Source organism: Pseudomyrmex gracilis, unplaced genomic scaffold, assembly GCF_002006095.1.
Source record: "Pseudomyrmex gracilis isolate BER0280 unplaced genomic scaffold, ASM200609v1 scaffold_0, whole genome shotgun sequence".
Classification (NCBI taxonomy): domain Eukaryota; kingdom Metazoa; phylum Arthropoda; class Insecta; order Hymenoptera; family Formicidae; genus Pseudomyrmex; species Pseudomyrmex gracilis.
In genome coordinates, this window is record NW_018020584.1 from 2,275,601 (window position 1) to 2,282,103 (window position 6,503).

The following is a 6,503-nucleotide window of genomic DNA, read 5'->3' on the forward strand; positions in this document are numbered from 1 at the left end:
GTGTCTCATTGTGTACCGGTCTCCCCTACATGTGCGGGGAGAGAGAAAACAAATCATCCACGCCTAGCCCGCTTGACGTCAACCTCGTTGTCGGAGGATTAAAAATACACCCCCGACCCCCGTACGAGGGTTGTCAATGTCGGATAATTGCAGTTTCGATTTGCCCCACATTTGCGTCGACGTCGCGTCTCCGTTATCTGAAAAATGCATAAGGGCGAACCTTACGCGGTCACCCCCATCGACACATATCGGATCACTTCCGAAATCTGCGCACCGACACGCGTCGTCCTCGTTCTATTTGTTTCCGTTACACGCTTCCGTGTTTTGCGATTGATTTTAATTTCAATAAACATCAGTTTGATTTAAACATAAAAATTGTCAAAGAAAGCGCAGCTGAAACAATTCCTCGATTTGATTTCAAATATTTATACAAATAAAATTTCGGTGAAACGCGCAAAAACAAAAGCGCAATTGAACCTCTTTCTCTCTCCTGCTGGTTCATGGAATCCTGGTGATTCACGGAAAATAATACATTTTCTGATTTTAATTTTATTTAATGCTGGCTCGAGATCGCGACTATAATTTATTAAAAAAAAAAAAAAAAACATCTGCTTTTTTGCACAGTTTTTAAATAAAATAACATCTCTCGGACGCGATTTTAAAATGCAACAATTTATCATCATATCTGTCACACATTATCTGGAATCTTATTAAAGACGATGAACGTTTCAAATTATACCAATAAGATATTGTACGTCATCAATAGGTTCCGAACGGTAAATTGATCCTTCTTTACCCCCGGCATCTATTGCATCTTTGTGTTGTGCGAAGATGCATCTTTCATTTATTCGCGAGCAAAAAGCGTCGATCGAATAAAACGCTCCTTGCCGTTTTAATCGAGGTTGAATTTATGCAGGAAAATGTGTGTCTGGTTTGTTCGTTTCTCTCTGTATATGCCTACGAAAATAGAGCCTGATATCAGGTGTTGGTGATGAATGGGACGTTCAGAAGCGATGCTGCGCGCAGTGTACGTACACGGGATAATACGAAGCGAATGATGATGATATTGTGATTAATTGACCCCTGGAACCTTTGCAGCAAACCGGGTCATTCGCGGCGATATCGGTACTCTGAGCGTGGCATTAATTCCTCGGATACGATCCTGGAAGAGAATAAACAGAGCTTCGGCCGTATAAAAATCTGAATACGATTGATTTCCTTTGCTTTTTAATGTTTTCGATTGCGACGAGAAAAATGTTAAATAATAAATAACCCCGAAAGAGAGATATAAGAACGCGAGTGTGTGTGTAATTATCGTATTGAAAAACATTCTACCTACTGAAATATTTTTTTCTGAAATTATTGAATATAAATACAAAAACAAAAGAAGGGAAGTTCTCTCGAATATACGATATTTTATTAAAGCGATATTTTATTTAGACAGTAATAAATGTAAACACAAAGAAGGTGGGACGTTTTATTATAATATTTTATCAGAGAGAGAGAGAGCGATTGTGTGTGCGAGCGTATGTATGTACGTATGTAATACATCAAAATAATCTCGAGAGAGTAATCTTAAATCTTTGTAATTAACGATTCGAGCGGGTGGTTAATCTCGGGATTATGATTAATGTGGGGACAGCTTACCAAGTTGATTTTGTTAAATGATATTTGGAAAATAAACACGCGTCTGAAAATAGTGCAATATTGACGCAAATCAAGGGTTACTATATCGAGTCAATCGAGCTCAGCGCGTTGTATTAATAGACAATAATGATACGCAGAATTAACTGGAATGTCGTAACACACGCTAGTGGGGGCTATTGATCGCGTCACGTTGAGAAAAACCAGCACCTAGCTTATAATTATCTGTAACGTAGGACGCGCCGGTCCTTCCGATAACAAGGACAATCATATTTATAAACTCCGTACGAGTGCTATTATTTCTTATTTCTCATAAATTTCCAAAAGTCGCTTTTTCCACAACGCTATCAAAAACACGCTTCATTCGGAAGTGAACTGAACCTTGGTTTTTTAACCAATTAGTTTTGTAAAAAGATTAATTGTTCATTTAATTTATCTCTTAGTATTTAATTTCTTTTTTATTTTTTATTAAAACGAGTCTTTTGTTGTGTGCATGTAAACATTTATATATAGTTATACATGTATATATTTATATCTTCTAGTTTCATATATACACGGAAAAAATAAATGTTGCTATTATATGGTCAGCAAGAAAAATGGTTGACCCTACGAAATTTTTTGTTTCATCAAAATGTTTTGTTGGCGAGACAAAAATTTTACTAAACTTAATAAATGTTTTTTTGCTGGCCATATAGTAACTAATTTCTTGCTATTCTAGCAAATCTTTTTTTTCCGTGTATATATGTATGTATGTATATGTTCTCCTCTCAAAAAATATGACATCCAAATATATTCAAAGAAACGGTGTTATAAGACGTGTGCTACGATAATTAACTAATTCGTAATACAAATATCATAATGACAGAAGATAAGTGCTATCAAACGATAGTTGTATATTATATGTGTAATATATAATTTTACATGTCCATACACACACACACACTGTATATACATATGTGACGTAATCAAATGTCGACGGCTTTGCGCAACGTCCTGTTTTCGCTGTAATCAATAAATAAACACGATAGTACATGCACACGACCGGCTGTCCGATATGCATCAGTTGAGCATATTTAATGGCACTCTCTCGTTTGTGTGATGGAAATAGCGCGCGCGAGTAATTGCCTTAAAAAATTTTCAGCATTAAAGCTTCATGTACGAACGCTTCCGAATGTGCACGCTCATTCTCATCAATTTAATTCGCCTTTCACCTAAAAATCATCGCGAAATCAGAATGCAACGCAAGAGATGAACACACGAGGGTGAGATATCAGTATCGCGAAATTACTTTCCGCGCGCTATGAAAAAAAAAAAAAGAAAAACATTCCAACCGCGCGCTCCGATAAAAAATAATTGGACGAATCAAATATTCATCGAATAATAATGGAAGAGGGCAATATTCCGGGTGTCGGCTGCCGATATTGCCGTAAAATGCAATATTTCACTTCGTCGGGAATCAAAGTCGATCTGATACAATTCAGCGTCCGTCTCTCGCGTGAGGAAAGCCGCCCACGCGTGTACCGTTGTTCATAATTATTATCCGGTGTGTGTGTCCGTGTGTGTACACACTCGAGCGGGCGAGTAAAAAATTAACTACACAGTAAAAAAAAAAATGTTAATTTTAACATTTTTTGCATGTCCCAGGAGGTCCACTCTAAATTGTAAGTTAAAACAACTTATTCGTTGTGAGTCACTTATTGACAAACTAGTAAAGTCAAATACTTGACACAATACTTTACATTTATATTTGTTATTTTGACTGTAAGCGTGATGTAAAAATAACATATAAAATAATTAAAACTGCACAAAACAATAGTTACAGTAACTCGTAAGAAATGTTAATAAAACATTTTAGTTTGTACAATGTGGCCACAGATTTTAAAAATTTTTTTAAGTATGTTAAATTGACTTTAAGACATCTAGATTAATTGAAATCATTGTGTTAAAAGCACTTAAACAATATTCCATTTTTAAATGACATGCAAAAAATGTTAATTTGTGAAGTTAACATAAATTTGACACGTGAAAAGATTAAAAAAATAATAACATATCAGTATTATGTTAATTTTACATTAAAGTAATAATCAAAACGTCGTAACACAAGAAAAGTTCTACATTTTGACGCACAATTTTTTACTGTGTATCGGGTATTTTCATTTCAGTCCATTTTGAGACGAAAGCCTTGAAGGGCAAGCGTTATAGGATTCGAATGACGAATGTCAAGGATTATTGGAACAACAACTATCTCTCTCCGTTCATTCGCACTTAACGACGAACGCACAGAGTGACGTCGCCGAAGGTCGCTTTCGGTTTCTTTTCTCCGTTCTTTACACTCGATATACAGAGTCGCGTTCACGTTTCCTTCTTCTAAAACCGCGCGAGAGAAATAAATTCGCCCGAGCTCTTTACGATCCCCATCGATTGTCAGATGGAAATTTCCGCCGATGACGTACGCTTCGAATTTAATACTTCTGGCGCCGGATTCGCCAGAGGGTTCTCTCATATCTCAAGATGTCGTCGATGCGACAACTTTATGCGCGCTCGCTGATTATTTAGTGGCGCGAACGTCAGACGCACCTGGCAAAAGAACACATCGTGTTTGCGCCCGTGCGAGCACGCGCACTTTGAAGGAGAGAAAACCGTGATTAATAGTCTCATTCGCCTACATGTGTACCGTCGGCTTATTTTTCATTCGATTCTCTTCTCGCAACGTGCAATTGCAACGTGTTGCAACGCGTTACCTTTCCAAAAAAATTTATATCTGAACGCGAACAAATCAATGAAGAAAAACTGAAAGCAGAAGCACAATCGAGTATCGCATAAAAAAAAAAAAAGAGTCGATTTTGATTTCGAGAGATATTGACCCGAAAAATTTGTTATCGAGGTGAGTCCGTAACTCGCGAGAGATCTACTCTGGATAGAACCACTATACGTACCTACCTACTCCGGAGCGGATCTCGCCAAGTATGCGCTCTTACCCTCGTTCTTTTAGCGAAACCCTCTCAATTGTATTTTTTTCTCTATGAAAATGTGTGAATCTAGGTCGATTTTACGTTTGATACTTTCCTGCCTCTTTTCAGGAGGAACAATGTCTTTCAATTTTTGCGGAAATATCTCCGCGCCATTTTATTCTCCAGACCGAAAAAAAAAAAAACGCGCTTCTCTGACACCATTTAAGTGCCGAAAAATGGAAATGGTTATGTAAAGGGATGTATAAAACACACAGCAGAGCTATTTTAACTGTCGTAAGCAGCGTTTATTTCGTTTCTTAATCAAAAGTCGGAGCAGTTTCTTAAAAAATCATAGTCGCGCTTTTGACTCGTGGCGAGAACGCGTTTTACAATCGTATAATGATTTGCGACGGAGAGAGGGTTGAGACGGGAAGGATAATGGGACGAGTATAGTGCATCTTTACACGTAGGGATGAACTCTCTCGAATCGCCCGTATATATTTCGTTTGTATATCTTGTATTATCTTGCGGTGTGTGTTTTGTGTTTTCTTTTTTTATTTTTTTTTGCCACGCGAGGAGAAAGACGCACAACGAGACGTGGCTTGTCCCTTCGTCCGTCAAAACAAAAATTGGCTAAAGAGAGAGTAAAGATTGTGGCGATGGGAGGAAGGAACGCAACGAGCGTGATTCGTTTATTAATGGGGTAATTATCCACACACACACACGTATGGATTTATATTTATAATATTTATATTTATATAGTGATGTATGTACGAGTAAGAGATCAAACTTTGCATTGTCGCTTAAATAAAATCAGAAGCCGTTACGTTAATAACCTAAGAACTTAGCATAAACTTATATTAAATTGGAGCAAACAGAATTTGTTTGTGTGTGTGTATATATATATATTTATATTATGTGTGTGAGTGAGTGTTCTTTGTGGTGGCGCGCATATATTCGGCGGTATTAAAATTTGTGAAATAATTAGCCGCTGCGAACCATCCGCGGAAAACTCGTATATAAAATACGCAAACGCGGCAGTTCGTTCCCGTTAGAATATTGAAGAGAACTGACGGTACAAACCCGAGGCGGGTATATAATTTACAAAGTTCATTTAAAATGTGGAACCATATCTCGTTAGAAATGCACTTTTACAAAGTTTACTTTTACAGACTTCTTTTCAAGTTTACATTCTCTGTAAATTTTTTAATTGTGCACGTTTTCTGTGTATGTGTGTGTGTGTGTGTGTGTGTTAAACTGAAAAGAAGTAACAACCCTTTGACGTGGAACGTCATCGTTACGTGAGCACGATAAAAAAAAAAAAATAAAATAATATCGACACAAATATACGCGATACAAAATGCATTGTGCGTAAATGCAAAAAAGGGCAGTAATACGGCGTCTAAAAGCAAGAGAAAATTGTTCCGTCGATTACAGCTCTCACAAAGTTAAATATCTCGGCACGGAAAAATGCGAAGGAAATTAAATTATTAATTCATTCATCTGGCGCAAGTTATTTCTTGCAAATAACCAAAGAAAACCGAGCTTTGTGCGTAGCTAGTTGTAATATTAAAAAGAAAAAAAAAGTGCAATTTCTGATATTAAATCTTCAGACACTGAGGTCGTTCCTTGTAGGAAAACATCACTAAAATTACGGACTACAGTGAATTACACAATCTGAATTACAATGGAATTAAATTAATTAGTTTAGAGACGAAGTTTTCCCAGGACTATTCGGATGTGTATCGCAGCGGCGAAAATATACAACGCATATACATTAAATCATCACGCGCACAACTTAAATTACATGTGTGTAGGAAAATTCTTCTCGATCGACACGAGCAACATAAGCGATCGAAGAAACAATCGTAAATAATAACAGTTCGTGTTTCGAAAGCGTTAGTGACC